The following is a 19,143-nucleotide window of genomic DNA, read 5'->3' on the forward strand; positions in this document are numbered from 1 at the left end:
GAGGAATTTTTTCCGTGTCAGTGTCTCAAGAGAAATCCCACATTCTAGATTGAAAGGCGAACGGGTACTTGACACACTTTATGTGACTCAGAAAGTTCCCTACCATAGCCATCCCCACTCGAGAGGAGCACACAATTTATATTCTTAACTTGAGATGAGGCCCTATTATCATTTAACGACTCGAGAGTAATCCAGAAATCCCCCTTCCAACAAAAAATGGACCTGACTTCTCTGAAGAGACACGGGGATTTCCTGAGGTCCCCATTGCAACTCAAGAGGGAGCCCAGGCCTCCTGCCGCAACTCGAGAAACACCACAAAATTATCCCCTCAATGCGAGATGAGGAATTTTTTCTGCTGCAGAGTCTCAAGAGAAATCCCACTATCCCACTTGAAACTCGAATGAGAACTTGACACCCTTTAAGTGAACCAAATGCTTCCCCAACATAGCCGTCCACATTGAAGCGGAGCACACAATTTCCGTACACAACACTAGATGCGGCCCTATTCGTCTCCTGTGACTAGACATGAATCCTGAGGTCCCCTTCAAACAGCAAACGATTTCAACCTTCTTGGGACAACGTGTTCGAGTTCCTGGGGTCACCGTCACAACTCGAGAGGAACCCCAAGATTTCCGCCGCAACTCAAGATAAACGAAAACGTTCCCCCATCAATGCGAGCTGAGGAAATTTTCTGCAGTAGAATCTCAAGAGAAATCCCACATTTCCAGTTGAAAATCGAACGGGAACTTGACACCCTTTATGCGACCAAAAACTTCACTGAGATAGCCATCCACATTGAAGTGGAGAACACAATATATCTACACAGCACTAGATGTGACCATATTACTCTGCCATGCCTCAAGAGGAATTCCGATGTTCCCCTTCCAATGCGCAAGGAGACCTAACTTCCCTGGGACATCACAATCTAGGTCCTGAGGTCCCCTTCGCAACTCGAGAGTAACATGAAGCTTCTTGCTGCAAGTCGAGAAGCAACACAAAATTATCCCCTCAATGCGAGATGAGGAAATTTTCCGCTGCAGAATCTCAAGAGAAATACCACATTCCCACTTGAAATGCGAACTGGAACTTGACACACTTTATGTGACTCAGAAAGTTCCCTAACAGAGCCGTCCCCATTAGAGAGAACACAATTCACGGACTCAACTCGAGAAGAGGCCCTATTCTGATTTAACGGCTTGAGAGAAATCCTGAAGTTCCACTTCCAACACAAAAGGGGACCTGACTTCCCTGGGGGAACACGAGCGAGTTCCTGAGGTCCCCATCGCACGTTGAGGAAAACCCCAAGCTTTCCGCCACAACTCGAGAAACACCACAAAATTTTCCCCTCAATGCAAGATGAGGATATTTGCCGCTGCAGAGTCTCAAGAGAAATCACACATTACTGCTTGAAACTCGAACGGGTACTTGACATCCTTTATGTGACTCCAAAACATCCCCGAGATAGTGGTCCACATAGAAGTGGAGAACACAAATTATCTACACAGCACTAGATTCGACCCTATTGTCTGATTCTACTGCACAGTTTCAAATGTAGCCTCGAGTATCACATCACAGGACAAATGGTGACCTGACTCCATGAGCATACTCTATACAATCTCAAGGTACAAATGCAAAAAAGGAAAATGGCTGTCTGAGGAGGCCTTAGAAATAACTGTGAAAAAAAGAGAAGCGAAAAGTAAAGGAGGAAAGGATAGATATAAGCATCTGAATGCAGAGTTCCAAAGAAGAGCAAGGAGAAATAAGAAAGCCTTCCTCAGCGATCAATGCAAAGAAATATAGGAAAACAACAGAATAGGAAAAACAAGAGATCTTTTCAAGAAAATTAGAGATATCAAGGTATCAAGGGAACATTTCATGCAAAAATGGGCTCGATAAAGGACAGAACTGGTATAGACCTAATAGAAGCAGATGATTTTAAGAGCAGGTGGCAAGAATACACAGAATAACTGTAGAAAAAATCTTCACGATGAAGATAATCAGGATGGCGTGATCACTCACCTGGAACCAGACATCTTGCAATGTGAAGTCAAGTGTGCCTTAGAGAGCATCAGGACGAACAAAGATAGTGGAGGTGATGGAAATCCAATTGAGCTATTTCAAATCCTAAAAGATGATGCTGTGAAAGTGCTGCACTCAATATGCCAGCAAATTTGGAAAGCTCAGCAGTGGTCACAGGACTGGAAAAGGTCAGTCTTCATTCCAATCCCAAAGAAAGGCAATGCCAAAGAATGCTCAAACTACCACACAATTGCATTCATCTCACACGCTACTAAAGTCATGATCAAAATTCTCCAAGCTGGGCTTCCGCAATATGTGAATCGTGTACTTTCAGATGTTCAAGCATGTTTAAGAAAAGGCAGAGGCACCAGAGATCAAATTGCTAACATCTGCTGGATTATGGAGAAAGAAAGAGAGTTCCAGAAATACATCTATTTCTGCTTCATTGACTATGCCAAGGCCTTTGACTGTGTGGATCACAATAAACTGTGGGAGATTCTGAAAGAGATGGGAATCCCAGACCACCTGACCTGCCTCTGGAGAAACCTGTATGCAGGTCAGGAAGCAACAGTTAGAACTGGACATGGAACAACAGACTGGTTCCAAATAGGAAAAGGAGTACGTCAAGGTTGTATATTGTCAACCTGCTTATTTAACTTCTATGCAGAGTATATCATGAGGAACTCTGGGCTGGAAGAAGCACAAGCTGGAATCAAGATTGCCAGAAGAAATATCAATAACCTCAGATATGCAGATGAGACCACCCTTATGGCAGAAAGTGAAGAGGAACTCAAAGGTCTCTTGATGAAAGCAAAAGAGGAGAGTGAAAATGTTGGCTTGAAGCTCAACATTCAGAAAACGAAGATCATCGCATCTGGTCCCATCACTTCTTGGCAAATAGATGCGGAAACAGTCGAAACCGTGTCAGACTTTATTTTTTGGGGCTCGAAAATCACTGCAGATGCTGAATTCAGCCATGAAATTAAAAGACACTTACTCCTTGGAAGGAAAGTTATGACCAGCCTAGATAGCATATTAAAAAGCAGAGACATTACTTTGCCAACCAAGGTCCGTCTAGTCAAGGTTATGGTTTTTCCCGTGGTCATGTATGGATGTGAGAGTTGGACTGTGAAGAAAGCTGATTACCGAAGAATTGATGCTTTTGAACTGTGGTGCTGGAGAAGACTCTTGAGAGTACCTTGGACTGCAAGGAGATCCAACCAGTCCATTCTAGAGGAGATAAATCCTGGGTGTTCATTGGAAGGACTTATGCTAAAGCTGAAACTCCAATACTTTGGCCACCTCATGCGATGAGATGACTCACTGGAAAAGACTCTGATGCTGAGAGCGATTGGGGGTAGGAGGAGACGGGGACGACAGAGAATGAGGTGGCTGGATGGCATCACTGACTCGATGAACATGAGTTTGAGTGAACGTCGGGAGTTGGTAATGGACAGGGAGGCCTTTCGTGTTGTGGTTCAGGAGTCACTAAGAGTCGGACACGACTGAGCGACTGAATGGAACTGAACTGAAAGTGGCCTATCACCTGTATTACAACTCGAGAAGAAAGTGCACTTCCAGGTCTGAACAAGAGACGAGGCCTGAATCCCCTGGAGAATTTTGAGAGCAACCGCGAGATCCCTGTTTCCACTGGAGAAGAACAAACAGTTGACTGACTCAACGCTAGATGTGGCCCTATTCCTCTGCTGCTCTTTATAGAGGAATCTCGAGGTTCCCCTTCCAAAAAGATAGGAGACCTGACTTCCCTGGGGCAACACGAACGAGTTCCTGGGGTCCCCGTCGCAATTCGAGAGGAACCCCAAGCTTCCTGCCGCAAATCGGGAAACACCACAAATTATCCCCTCAATGCGAGATGAGGACATTTTCCACTGCAGAATCTCAAGAGAAATCCCACATTTCCACTTGAAAGGCGAACGGGAACTTGACATCCTTTATGCGACTCAGTAAGTTCCCTAACACAGCCATCCCCATTGGAGAGGAGAACACAATTTACGGACTCAGGTCGTGAAGAGGCCCTGTTCACATTTAACAGGTCAACAGTAATCCCGAAGTTCCCCTTTGAACACAAAAGGGGACCTGCCTTCTCTGAAGCAACACGGGGGGTTTCCTGAGGTCCCCGTCCCAAATCGAGAGGGGGACCAAGCTTCCCGCCGCAACTCGAAAAACACCTCAATATTTTCCCCTCAATGCGAGATGAAAATGTTTTCCGCTGCAGAGACTCAAGAGAAATCGCACATTACCGTTTGAAACTCGAACGGGTACTTGACACCATTTATGCGACCCAAAAACTTCCCCAAGAAAGCCGTCCACATTGAAGCGGAGAACACAATTTTCTATACAACACTAGATGTGATCCTGTTATTCTATTGTGTCTCGAGAGGAATCACCATGTTCCCCTTCTAACACGCAATGAGACCCAACTTCCCTGGGACATCGCGATCAAGGTCCTGAGGTCCCCGTCACAACATGACAGGAACATCTAGCTTCCTGCCACAAGTCGAGAAACACCACAATATTACCCCTCAATGAGAGATGAGGAAAATTTCCACTGCAGATCTCTAGAGAAATCCCACATTGCCGCTTGAAACGCGAACGTTAACTTGACAACATTTATGCGACTCAGAAAGTCCCCTAACACAGTGGTCCCCATTGAAGAGGAGTACACATTTCACGGACTCAACTCGAGAAGAGGCCCTATTTCCATTTAACGGCTCGAGAGTAATCCCGAAGTTTTCCTTCCAACACAAAAGGGGAACTGACTTCTCTGAACAACATGGAGGATTTCCTGATGTCCCCTTGGCAAATCGAGAGAGAGCCCAAGCTTCCCGCCGCAACTCGAGAAAAACCACAAGATTCTGCCCTCAAGGCGAGATGAAGAACATTTGCATTTCAGATTCGCAAGAGAAATTCCACATTCCCGCTTGAAACTCGACAGTTTACTTAACATCCTTAATGAGACTAAAAACTAAACCCACATACACAGCACCAATCCAGAGGAACACCGAGTTTCTTGCGACACTGACAAAATGCCCCGTTTTCCACTCCTTTTTCCAGATGAGAGTTGATTCCTCTGCTTCCTCTGGAATAGAAATCAGACGTTCCGATCCCACAGGACGAGCAGGCAGGTACCACCTTGAAACTTGGGAGGTTAACTGGTTTTCAGAACACAAATGGAAAAGGTACGGATGTCACCACCCACTCGAGATATTGTCTGATTCTACTGCACAGATTCAGATGTATCCTCGAGTATCAACTCAGAAGACGATTGGAGACCTGACTCCATGAGCATACTCTATACAATCTCCAGGTAAAAATGGAAAACTAAAGTGGCCTATCACCCGTATTACAACTCGAGAAAAAAGCGCAGTTCCAGGTCTGAACAAGAGACGAGGCCTGAATCCCCTGGAGAATTTTGAGAGCAACCAAAATTTCTCTGTTTCCACTGGAAAATAACAAACAGTGGATCAACTGAATGCTAGATAAGGTCCTATTCCTCGGCTGCTCCTTATAGAGGAATCTCGAGGTTCCCCTTCGAAAATGATAGGAGACCTGACTTTCCCTGGGGCAACACAAGCGAGTTCCTGGGGTCCCCGTCGCAACTCGAGAGGAAAACCAAGCTTCCCGCTGTAAGTTGAGAAACACAACAAAATTATCCCCTCAGTGCAAAATGAGGAAATTTTTCACTGCAGAATCTCAAGAGAAATCCCACACTCCCGCTTGAAAGGCAAACGGGTACTTGACATCCTTTATGCGAATCAGAAAGTTCCCTCACACTGCCGTCCCCATTGGAGAGGAGAACACAGTTCACGGACTCAGGTCGAGAAGAGGCCCTGTTCACATTTAACGGGTCGACAGTAATCCTGAAGTTCCCCTCCAACACAAAAGGGGACCTGACTTCCCTGAAGCAACACAAGCAAGTTCCTGAGGTCCCCGTCGCAAGTCGAAAAAAATACCAAGTTTTACGCCGCAACACGAGAAACACCGCAAAATTATCCCCTTAATGCGAGATGAGGACATTTTCCGCTGCAGCATATCAAGAGAAATCCCACATTCCCGCTTGAAAGGTGAACGGGTACTTGACACCCTTTATGCGACTCAGAAAGTTCCCTAACAGAGCCGTCCGATTTGGAGAGGAGACCACAATTTAGGACTCAAGTCGGTAAGAGGCCCTATTCCCATTCTAAGCCTCGAGAGTAATCCCGATGTGACTACCAAAACGAAAGAAGATCTGACTTCCCAGGGACTATAGGAGGGAGGTCCTGAGATCCCTTTCCCCTTTCGAGAAGAACCCCAAGCTTCCCACGGCAACTCGAGAAAAACAAGATTTTGCACTCAAAGTGAAATGAGGAAAATTTCCCCTGCAGAATCTCAAGGGATATCCCATATTCCCGCTTGAAAACAGAACGGGTACTTGACACCCTTTATGAGACTCAAAATATTCCGTGACATAGATGTCCCCACTTGAGAGGAGAACACAATTTATGGACTCAACTTTAGATGAGGCCCTATTTCCATTCCACGCCTCTAGAGTAATCCCGATGTTCCCCTACGAAAACGAAAGGAAACCTGACTTTCCAGGGACTACACGAGCGAGTTCCTGAGGTGTCTGTCGCATCTCGAGAAGGACATTAAGATTCCCGTGGCTACTAGTGAAAAACCACAAGATTCTTCACTCAAGGTGAAGATGAGGAAAATTTCCCCTGCAGAGTCTCAAGAGAAATCATACATTCCCGCTTGAAACGCGAACGGGTACTTGACACCCTTTATGAGACTCAAGATATTCCCTGACATAGCTGTCCCCACTTGAGAGGAGAACACTATTTATAGACTCAACAATAGATGAGGCCTTATTCCCATTCCACGCCTCGAGAGTAATCCCAATGTTCCCCTACCAAAACGAAAAATGACCTGTCTTACCAGGGACTAAACAAGCGCGTTCCTGAGGTCCCCATCACAACTGGAGAAGGACACCAAGCTTCCCGACACAAATCGAGAAAAACCACAAGATTCTGCACTCAAGGTGAGATGAGGAAATTTTACCCTGCAGATTCTCAAGAAAAATCCCATATTCCCGCTTGAAACGCGAACGGGTACTTGACCCCCTTTATGAGACTCAAGACATACCCTGACATAGCTGTCCCCACTTGAGATTAGAAAAACATTTATTGAATCAACTTAAGATGAGGCCCTATTCCCATTCCATGCCTCGACAGTAATCCCGAGGTTCCCCTACCAAAATGAAAGGAGACGTGACTTCCCAGGGACTACACGAGTGAGTTCCTGAAGTCCATGTCACAACTCGAGAGGGACCCCAAGCTTCCCGCCGCAACTCGAGAAAAACCACGGGATTCTGCACTCAAGGTGAGATGAGAAAAATTCCCCTGCTGAGTCTCAAGAGAAATCCCACATTCCGGCTTGAAATGCGAACAAGTATTGACAACCTTTATGTGACTCAAGACATTCCCTGACATAGCTGGACTCATTTGAGAGGAGAACACAATTTATGGACTCAACCATAGATGAGGCCCTGTTCCCATTCCACGTCTTGAGAGTAATCCCGAGGTTCCCCTACCAAAACGAAAGGAGACCTGACTTCCCTGGGAATACACGAGGGAGTTGCTGAGGTACTTTTCGCAAATCGAGAAGGACCCCAAGCTTCCCACCGCAACTCGAGAAAAACAACAAGATTCTGCACTCAAGGTGAGATGAGGAAAATTTCCCCTGCACTGTCTCAAGAGAATTCCCACATTCCCGCTTGAAATCCCAACGGGTACTTGACACCCTTTATGCGACACAAGACATTCCCTGACATAGCTGTCCCCACTTGAGAAGAGAACACATTTTATGGACTCATCTTTAAAAGAGGCCCTATTCCCATTCCACGCCTCGAGAGTAATCCCGATGTTCCCCTACCAAAGCGAAAGGAGACCTGACTTCCCAGGGAGTACACGAGCGAATTCCTGAGGTCCCTGTCGCAACTCGAGAAGGACCCCAAGCTTCCCGCCGCAACTCGAGAAGAACCACAAGATCCTGCACTCAATGTGTGATGAGGAAAATTTACCCTGCAGAATCTCAAAGGAAATCCCACATTCCCGCTTGAAAGGCAAACGAGTTCTTGACACCCTTTATGCAAATCAAGACATTCCCTGAAATAGCTGTCCTAACTAGAGAGCAGAACCCAATTAATGGACTCAATTTTATGAGGCCCTATTCCCATTCCACGCCTCCAGAGTAATCCTTATGTTCCCCTTCCAAAACGAAATGAGACCTGACTTCCCAGGTACTACAGGAGCGAATTCCTGAGGCCCCTGTCACAACTCGAAAAGGACCGCAAGTTTCCGCCACAACTCGAGCAAAACCACAAGATTCTGCAGTCAAGGTGAGATGAGGAAAATTTCCCCTAGAGGGTCACAAAAGTTAAACCACATTACGGCTTGAAACTCGAACGGGTACTTGACACCCTTTTGCGAATCAGAACATTCCCTGGCATCGCTGTCTCCACTTGAGAGGAGAACACAGTTTATGGACTCAACTTGAGATGAGGCCCTATTCCCATTCCGCCCCTCGAGAGTAATCCCGATGTTCTCCTACCAAAACCAAAGCAGAATTGACTTTCCAGGGACTACACGAGTGAGTTCCTGAGGTCCCTGTCCCAACTCGAGAAGGACCCCAATCTTCCCTCCGCAACTCGAGAAAAACCACAAGATTGTTCACTCATGGTGAGATGAGGAAAATTTCCCCTACAGATTCTCAAGAGAAATCCCACATTCCCTTTTAAACTCAAACGGGCTCTTGACAGTATTTCTGCGACACAAAAAGGACCCTTATGAGCTGTCCCCACTGGAGAGGAGAACACAATTAACGGACTCTTCTCTAGATGAGGCCCAATTCACATTCGATGCCTCGAGAGAAATCCCGAAGTAGCCTTTCCAACAGGAAAGGAGACCTGACTTCCCTGGGGCAACACGAGCGATTTCTTGAGATCCCCGTCGCAACCTGAAAGGAACCCCAAGCTTCCAGCCACAACTCGAGAAAAACCACAAGATTCTCCCCTCAATGCGAGATGAGGAATATTTCTGCTGCAGAGTCTCAAGAGAAATCACACATTCCGCCTTGAAACTCAAAAGGGTAATTTAAACCCATTTTTGACACACAAAGATCCCTGACTAATCCGTCCCACTGGAGAGGAACACACAATTAAACGACTCAAAACAAGATGATGACCAAATCACAGTCCACGCCACGATTGGAATCCCGAGGTTCCCCTTTCAACACGATTGGAGACCTGACGTTCCTGGGGCAAAAGGAGGGAATTGTTGAGGTCCCTGAAGCAATCGAGAAGGAGCCAAAGTTTCCCCCCGCAACTCGAGAAAAACCATAAGATTCTGCACTCAAGGTGAGATGAGGAAAATATCCCATGCAGAGTCCCAAGAGAAATCCCACATTCCTGCCTGAAACTCGAAAGGGTACATGACACCCTTTATGAGACTCAAGACATTCCGTGACATAGCTGTCACCACATGAGAGGAGAACAAAATTTATGGACTAAACTTTAGATGAGGCCATATTCCCATTTCATGCTCGAGAGTAATCCCAAAATCCCCTACCAAAACGAAAGGAGACCTGACTTCACAGGGACTACAAGAGCGAGTTTCTGATATCACCTCGCAACCCGAAAGGCACCCCAAGCTTCAAGCCACAAAACGAGAAAAACCACAAGATTCTCCCCTCAATGCGAGAGGAGGAACATTTCTGCTGCAAAGTCTCAAGAGAAATCACACATTCATGCTTGAAACTTGATAGGAACCTGAAACCCTTTCTGTTCTGCAACACAAAAAGATCCCGGACTAAGCAGTCCCCTCTGGAGAGGAGCACACAGTTATCGGAGTCAACACAAAATGAGAAGCAAATCACATTCCACGCCACGATTGGAATCCTGAGGTTCCCCTTCCAACACGATTGGAGACCTGCCGTCACTGGATAACATGAGAGAGTTTCTGAGGTCCCCATCGCAACTCGAGAAGGCCCCCAAGCTTCCTGCCGTAACTCGAGACAAACCACAAGATTGTGCACTCAATGTCTGATAAGGAAAATTTTCCCATGCTAAGTCTGAAGAGAAATCCGACATTCCCGCTTGAAACTCGAACCAGTACTTAACACACTACTTGCAACCCGTGACATTCCTTGACACAGCTGTCCCCACTGGAGAGAAGAACAAAATTTATGGACTCAATTTTAGATGAGGCCGTATTCCCATTCTACACCTCGAGTGTAATCGCGAATCTCGCCTTGCAAAAAGAAAAGTGACCTGACGTCCCTGAAGTAAAAAGAGCTAGGTTCTGACGTCACTGTCTCAACTCGAGAGTGATTACAAGCTTCTCGCCGCAACTCGATAAAAACCACGAGATTCCCCCATCATTGCAAGATGAGGAATTTTCTGCTGCAGATTCTCAATAGAAAAACGACATTACCGCTTGAAATTCGAATGGGTACTTGACACCCTTTCTGCAACAATAAAAGTTCCCTGAATAAGCCGTCCCTACTGGAGGGGAGCACATAATTTAAGGACTCATCTCTAGATGACTTCCAATTGTCACTCCACGCCTAGAGAATAATCCTGAAGTTTCCCTCCAACAGGCAAGGAGACCTGACTTTCCTGGGGCATGACCAGCGAGTAACTGAGGTCCCCGTCGCATCTCAAGAAGGATCCAAAGCTTCCCGCTGCAGCTCGAGAAACACCACAAGATAATGCACTCAAGGCAAGATGAGGAAAATTTCCCCTGCAGAGTCTCAAGAGAAATCACCCATTCCCGCTTGAAACTTGAACGGATACTTGACACCCTTTATGCGACTCAAGACATTACCTTACATAGCTGTTCCCACTTGAGAGGAGAACACAATTTCTGGACTCAACTTTAGATGAGGCCCTATTCCCTTTCCACGCCTCAAGAGTAATCCTGAAGTTCACCTACCAGAGGAAAGGAGACCTGACTTCCCTGGAACAACACGAACGTGTCCCTGAGGTGCCTGTTGAAAGTAGAAATGGAACCCAAGCTTCCTCCCCAACTCGAGAAAAACCACAAGATTCTTCACTCAAGGTGAGATGAGGAAAATTCCCCCTGCAGAGTCTCAAGAGAAATCCCACATTCCCTTTTAAAGTGGAACAGGCACTTGACACTATTTCTGCAACACAAAAAGGACCCTTACTAAGCCGTCCCCACTGGAGAGGAGCACACAATTAATGGACTCATCTCTAGATGAGGCCCATTTCACATTCGACACCTCGAGAGTAAACAGAAGTACACTTTCCAACAGGAAAGGAGACGTGACTTCCCTGGGGCAACACCTGCGATTTCCTGAGATTCCCATAACAACCTGAAAGAGACGCCAAGCTTCCAGCCGCAACTCGAGAAAAACCACAAGATTCTCCCCTCAATGCAAAATGAGGAATATTTCTGCTGCAGACTCTCAAGAGAAATCACACATTCCCCCTTGAATCTCGAAAGGGTACTTTAAACCCTTTTTTTGACACACAAAAATCCCTGACTAATCCGACCCACTGGAGAGGAACACACGATTAACCAACTCAACACAAGATGATGCCCAAATCACTGTCCACGCCACGATTGGAATCCCGAGGTTCCCCTTCCAACACGATTGGAGACCTGAGGTCCCAGAGGCAACACGAGCGAATTCCTGAGTTCTCCGTAGCAATCCAGAAGGAACCAAAGTTTCCCGCCTCAACTCGAGAAAAACCAGAAGATTCTGCACTCAAGGTGAGATGAGGAAAATATCCCATTTAGAGTCCCATGAGAAATCCCACATTCCCGCTTGAAACTCGAAAGGGTACATGACGCCCTTTATGAGACTCATGACATTCCATGACATAGCTGTCGCCACATGAGAGGAGAACACAATTTATGGACTCAACTTTAGATGAGGCCGTATTCCCATTCCATGCCTCGAGAGTAGTACCGAAGATCCCCTACCAAAAGGAAAGGAGACCTGACTTCCCAGGGACTACACGAGCGAGTTCCTGATATCACAGTCAATAACGGAAAGGGACGCCAAGCTTCAAGCTGTAACTTGAGAAAAACCACAAGATTCTCGCTTCAATGCGAGTTGAGGAACATTTTTGCTCCAGAGTCTCAAGTGAAATCACACATTCCTTACTTGAAACCCGAATGGATACTTGACACCCTTTATGCGACTCAAGACATTTCCTGACATACCTGTCCCCACTTGAGAGGAGAACACAACTTATGGACTCAGATTTAGATAAGTCCCTATTCTCATTCCACGCCTCAAGAGTAATCCCGAAGTTCCCCTACCAGAGGAAAGGAGACCTGATTCCCAGGGACAACACGAGCGTGTCCCTGGGGTGCACGTTGTAAGTCGAAAATTACCCCAAGTTTCCGCCGCAACTCGAGAAAAACCACAAGATTCTTCACTCAAGGTGAGACGAGGAAAATTTCCCCTGCAGAGTCTCAAGAGAAATCCCATATACCCTTTTAAACTCGAACGGGCACTTGACACTATTTTTGTGACACAAAAAGGACCCTTACTAAGCCGTCCCCACTGGAGAGGAGCATACAATTAACAGACTCATCATTAGATGAGGCCCAATTCACAATCGACGCCTCGAGTGAAATCCGAAAGTACCCTTTCCAACATCAAATGAGACCTGACTTCCCTGGGGCAACACGAGCGCTTTCCTGAGATCTCCATCGCAACCCAAAAGGGACCCCAAGCATCCAGCCGTAACTCGAGAAAAACCAGAAGATTCTCCCCTCAATGCGAGATGAGGAATATTTCTGCTGCAGAGTCTCAAAAGAAATCATATATTCCCGCTTGAAACTCAAAGGGTACTTTAAACCCTTTCTTTGACACAAACTAATCCGTCCCCATTGGAGAGGAACTCACAATTAACGGACTCAACAAAAGATGATGCCCAAATTACATTCCACGTCACGAGTGCAATCCCGAGGTTCCTCTTCCAACATAATTGGAGACCGTATGTCCATGGGGCAACATGAACGAATTCCTGAGGTATCGTCGCATTCAAGAAGGAGCCAAAGCATCCCGAAGCAACTCGAGAAAAAACGTAAGATTCTGCACTCAAGGTGAGCTGAGGAAAATTTCCCATGGAGAGTCCCAAGAGAAATCCCACATTCCCGCTTGAAACTCGAAAGGGTCCATGACACCCTTTATGTGACTCAAGACATTCCGTGACATAGCTGTCGCCACATGAGAGGAGAAAAATTTATGGACTGAACTTTAGATGAGGCCGTATTCCCATTCCATGCCTCGAGAGTAATCCTGAAATCCCCTACCAAAACCAAAGGAGACCTGACTTCCAAGGGACTACATGACCGAGTTCCTGATATCACCGTTGCAACCTGAAAGGGACCCAAGCTTCAAGCCGCAACATGAGAAAAACCACAAGATTCTCCCCTCAATGCGAGATGATGAACATTTCTGCTGCAGAGTCTCAAGGGAAATCACACATTCCTGCTTGAAACTCGATAGGGTATTGAAACCCTTTCTGAAACACAAAAAGAACCCAGACTAAGCCGTCCCCACTGGAGAGGAGCACACAATTATCGGACTCAACACAAAATGAAAAGCAAATCACATTCCATGCCATGATTGGAATCCCGAGGTTCCCCTTCCAACACGATGGGAGACCTGCCGTCCCTGGGATAACACCAGCGAGTTTCTAAGGTCCCCGTCGCAACTTGAGAAGGACCATAAGCTTCGTGCCGCAACTCGAAACAAACCACAAGATTGTGCACTCAAGGTGTGATGAGGAAAATTTTCCCATACTTAGACTGAAGAGAAATCCCACATTCCTGCTTGAAACTCGAACCAGGACTTGACACACTATATGCGACCCAAGACATTCCTTGACATAGCTGTCCCCACTTGAGAGAAGAACACAATTAATGGACTCAATTTTATTTTTTTTAATTTTTTTATTTTTTGGACTCAATTTTAGATGAGGCTGTATTCCCATTCTACTCCTTGAGTGTAATCCCGAAGATCTCCTTGCAAAAAAAAAAGTGACCTGACCTCCCTGAAGTAAAAGGAGCTAGGTTCTGAGGTCACTGTGTCAACTTGAGAGGGACTACAAGCTTCCCGCAGCAACTCGATAAAAACCACGAGATTCCCAAATCAATGCGAAATGAGGAATTTTCTGCTGCAGTGTCTCAAGGGAAAACCCACATTACCGCTTGAAATTCGAACAGGACCTTGACACCCTTTCTGAAACCATAAAAGTTCCTTGACTAAGCCGTCCCTGCTGGAGAGGAGCACACAATTTATGGACTCATCTCTAGATGACGTCCAATTGCCATTCCACGCCTCGAGAATGATCCCGAGATTTCCCTTCCAAAACACAAGGAGACCTGACTTCCCTGGGGTATGACCAGCAAGTAACTGAGTTCCCCGTCGCATCTCGACAAGGACCCCAAGCTTCCAGCCACAACTCGAGATAAAACACAAGATTCTGTACTCAAAGCGAGATGAGGAAAATCTCCCCTGCAGAGTCTCAAGGGAAATCCTATATTCGCGTTTGAAATTCGAACGGACACTTGACACCCTTTATGCGACTCAAGACATTCCCTGACATAGCTGCCCCCACTTGAGAGGAGAACACAATTTATGGACTCAACTTTAGATGAGGACCTATTCCCATTTCACGCCTCAAGAGTAATCCCGATGTTCCCCTACCAGAATAAAGGAGACATTATGTCCCAGGGACTGCACGAGGGAGTTCCTGAGGTCCCTGTTGCAACTCGAGAAGGACCCCAATCTTCCCGCCGCAACTCGAGAAGAACCACAAGATCCTGCACTCAAAGTGAGATGAGGAAAATTTCCCCTTTGAATCTCAAGAGAGAAATCAAATAAGATTTCTGCTTGAAACTTGAACGGGTACTTGACACCCTTTATGCGACTCAAGACATTCCCTGATAGCTGTCCCCACTTGAGAGGAGAACAAATTTTATGGACAAACGTTAGATGAGGCCCGATTCGCATTCCTCACCTCGTTAGTAATACCGATGTTCCCCTCCCAAAACGAAATGAGTCATGATTTCCCAGGGAATACACGAGCAACTTCCTGAGGTCCCTGTGGCAACTTGAGAAGGACCCCTAGCTTCCCGCCTAAACTCGAGAAAAACCACAATATTCTGCACTCAAGGTGAGATGTGGAAAATTTCCCCTGCAGAATATCCAGAGAAATCTCACATTCCCGCTTGAAACACGAAAAGTTTCTTGACACCCTTTAAGCGACTCAAGACATACTCTGACATAGCTGTCCCCACTGGAGAGGAAAACACAATTCATGGACTCAACTTTACATGAGGCATTATTCCCATTCCACACCTCGAGAGTAATCCCGATGTTCCACTACCATAAGGAAAGGGGAACTGAATTCCCAGCATCTACACGAGTGAGTTCCTGAGGTCTGTGTCACGACTCGAGAAAGACCCCAAGCTTCCTGCCACAGCTCGGAGAAAAACCAAAGATTCTGAACTCAAGGTGAGATGAGGGAAATTCCCCTGGCAGAGTCAAGAGATATCCAACATTCCCGCTTGAAACGCCAACAAGTAATTGACACCCTTTATGCGACTCAAGACATTCCCTGACTTAGCTCTCCCCACGTAAGAGAACACAATTTATGGACTCAACTTTAGATGATGCCCTATTCCCATTCCACTCCTAAAGAGTAATCTCGAAGTTCCCCTATCAGAAGAAAGGAGACCTGACTTCCCTTGGGCTACACTAGCCAGTTCCTGAGATCCCCGTCTCAACCCGAAAGGGACCCCAAGCTTTCAGCTGCAACTCGAGAAAAACCACAAGATTCTCTCCTCAATGCGAGATGAGGAACATTTCTCCTGCAGAGTCTCAAGATAAATCACACATTCCCACTTGAAACTCGAAAGGGTACTTGAAACACTTTCTGTGACACAAAAAATTCCCTGACTATGCCGTCCCCACTGGAGAGGAGCACACAATTTACGGACTCAACATTTGATGAGGCCCTATTCCCATGCCACGCTTCGAGAGTAATCCCGAAGCTCTTCTTGCAAAACGAAAGGAGACATGACTTCTCTGAAGCACCACGAGTGAATACCTGAGGTCCCCGGCGCAACTTGAGAGGGTCCCCAAGCTTCCTGCCACAACTTGAGAAAAACTACAAGATTCTACCTTAAGTATGAGATGAGAAATTTTCCGCTGCAGAGTCTCAAGAGACATCCCATATTTCCGCTTGAAACTCTTATGGGTACTTGACACCCTTTATGTGACTCAAAAAGTTCCATGAAATGGCTGCCTACACAGAGAGGAGAACAGAATTTACAGACTGATTCCTCGATGAGGCCCTATTCTCTCTATGACTCCAGTTAATCCAGAAACTCTCTTGCAACACGGAAGGAGACCTGACTTCCCTGAAGCAACACGAGTGAGTTCCTGTGGTCCCCGACGTAGCTAGAGAGAGAACATATGCTTAGTACCGCAACTCGAGAAAAATCAAAAGATTCCCCATCAATATGAGATGAGGAATATTTCTGCTGCAGAGTCTCAAGAGAAACCCCACATTCCCTGTTTAAATTCGAACGGATAGTTGACACCCTTTCTGTGACACAAAAAGCTCCCTGATTAAGCCGTCCCCGCAGGAGAGGAGCACACAATTAACGGACTCATCTCTAGATGAGGCCCAATTCCCATTCCACACCTCGACAGGAATCTCTAAGTTGCCCTTCCAACACGAAAGGAGACCTGACTTTCCAGGGTCCATGGGAGCGAGTTGCTGAGGTCCCCGTTCCAATTCGAGAGGGACTCCAAGATTCCCGCCGCAACTCAAGAAAAACCACAACATTCTGCCCTCAAGGCATGATGAGGGAATTTTCTGCTGCAGAGTCTCAAGAGATATCCCACATTTCCGCTTGAAACTCGTACGGGTACTTGACACTCTTTATGTGACCCAAAACGTTCCCTGACATAGCTGTCCCCAGTACTGAGGAGCACACAATTTCCGGACTCAAACTTAGGTCATGCCCTGTTCCCATTCCACTCCTCGACAGTAATCCAGAAGCTGTCCTTGCAACACGAAAGGAGACCTGATGTCCCTGAAGACCACGAGTGAGATCCTGAGGTCCCCGTTGCAACTCGAAAGGGACCACAAGCTTCCCGCCACAACTCGAGAAAAACCAAAAGATTCAACCCTCAAGGCGAGATGAGGAACTTTCCCAATGCAGAGTCTCATTAAAATTCCACATTCCTGCTTGAAACTCGAAAGGGTACTTGACACCCTTTATGCGACTCAAAACTTCCCCAACATAACCGGCCCCACTGAGGAAGAGCACACAATTTACCTACACAACGCTAGATTTGGCCCTACTCTTCTGCTGCGCCATGGGAAGAATACCGTGGTTCCGTTCCAATGCGAAAGGAGACCCTACTTCCCAGGGACAACACTAGGAATATCCTGAGATCCCCGTCGTAACTCTCTAGAGACTACAGACTCCCCACCGGAACTGGAAAAAAACCAAAAGATTCGGCCATCAAAGCGAGATGAGGAAATTTTCTGCTACAATGTCTCAAGAGAAATGCCACATTCCCGCTTGAAACTTGTAGGAGGACTTGACACCATTTATGCGACTCAAAACTTCCATGATATAACCGGCCCCACTCAGGAAGAACACACAATTTACCTACACAATGCTAGATTCGGCGCTATTCCTCTGCTGCGCCACGGGAAGAATACTGTGGTTCCCCTTCCAACACGAATGGAGACCAGACTTCCCTGGGACAACACGAGAGAGTTCCTGAGGTCCCTGTAGCAACTCCAGAGGAACCCGGCGCTTCCTGCCGTAACTCGAAATAAACCACAGGATTCCCCATCAATGAGAGATAAGGAAGTGTTCTGCTGCAGAGTCTCAAGAGAAATCCCACAATGCTGCTTGAAACTCTTAGGGGTACCTGACACCCTTTATGCGACTCAAAAGGTTCCCAGACATAGCTGTCCCCACTGGAGAAGAGAACACAATATACAGACTCATTCTTAGATGAGGCCCTATTCCCATCCCATGCCTGGAGAGTAATCCCGAAGCTCTCCCAGCAATACGAAAGGAGACCTGACTTCCCTGAAGCAATATGAGCGAGTTCCTGAGGTCCCGGTCATAACTCGTGATAGACTACAAGCTTCCCACCACAACTTGAGAGAAATCACAAGATTCCCCCATCAATGTGACATGAGGAACTTTTCTGCTGCAGAGTCTCAAGAGAAATCCCACATTCTCGCTTGAAACTCGAACTGCTACTTGACACCCTTTCTGTGACACAAAAAGCTTCCTAATTAAGCCGAACCCACAGGAGAATTGCACACAATAATGAACTCATCTCTATATGAGCCCAATTCCCATTCCACGCCTCCAGAGGAATCCTGAAATTCCTCTTCCAACAGGAAAGGAGACCTTGCTTTCCTGGGGAAACACAAGCGAGTTCCTCAGTTCTCCATCACAATTCGAGAGGGACCCGAAGCTTCCCACCACAACTCGAGGAAAACCAGAAAATTATGCCCTCAAAGCGTGATGAGGAACATTTCCCTTGCAGATTCTCAAAAGAAATCCCACATTCCAGCTTCCAACATGACAGGTAACTTTACATCCTTTATGCGACTCAAAAATTACACCGACATACTCTGCCCCAGTTGAGAGGAACACTGAGTTTCTTGCCACAACTGACAAAGTGCCCCGTTATACAGTCTTGTTTTCCAGATGACAGTCGATTCACCTGCTTTGTCTGGAATGGAATCCGGACGTTTCCGTCGCACCCTAGGAGGAGGCCAGGACCACCTTGAACCTATGGAGGATCCACAGGGTTTCAAAACACAATTGGAAAAGGAACCGATGTCCCCACCCACTAGAGATATTGTATGATTCCACGGCACAGATACAAATGTATCCTCGAGTATCAACTCACAAGAATGGAGACCTGACTCCCCGAGAATTCTCGATAAAATCTCCAGTTAAAAATTCAACTCGACTGTGTTCTAACACCCCTTTCACAAATCGAGAAGAAAGTGGAGTTCCATGCCTG

The sequence above is a fragment of the Moschus berezovskii genome, chromosome 23 (assembly GCF_049115385.1).
Source record: "Moschus berezovskii isolate FMDL1 chromosome 23, NW_MosBer_1.0, whole genome shotgun sequence".
Taxonomy (NCBI): Eukaryota; Metazoa; Chordata; class Mammalia; order Artiodactyla; family Moschidae; genus Moschus; species Moschus berezovskii.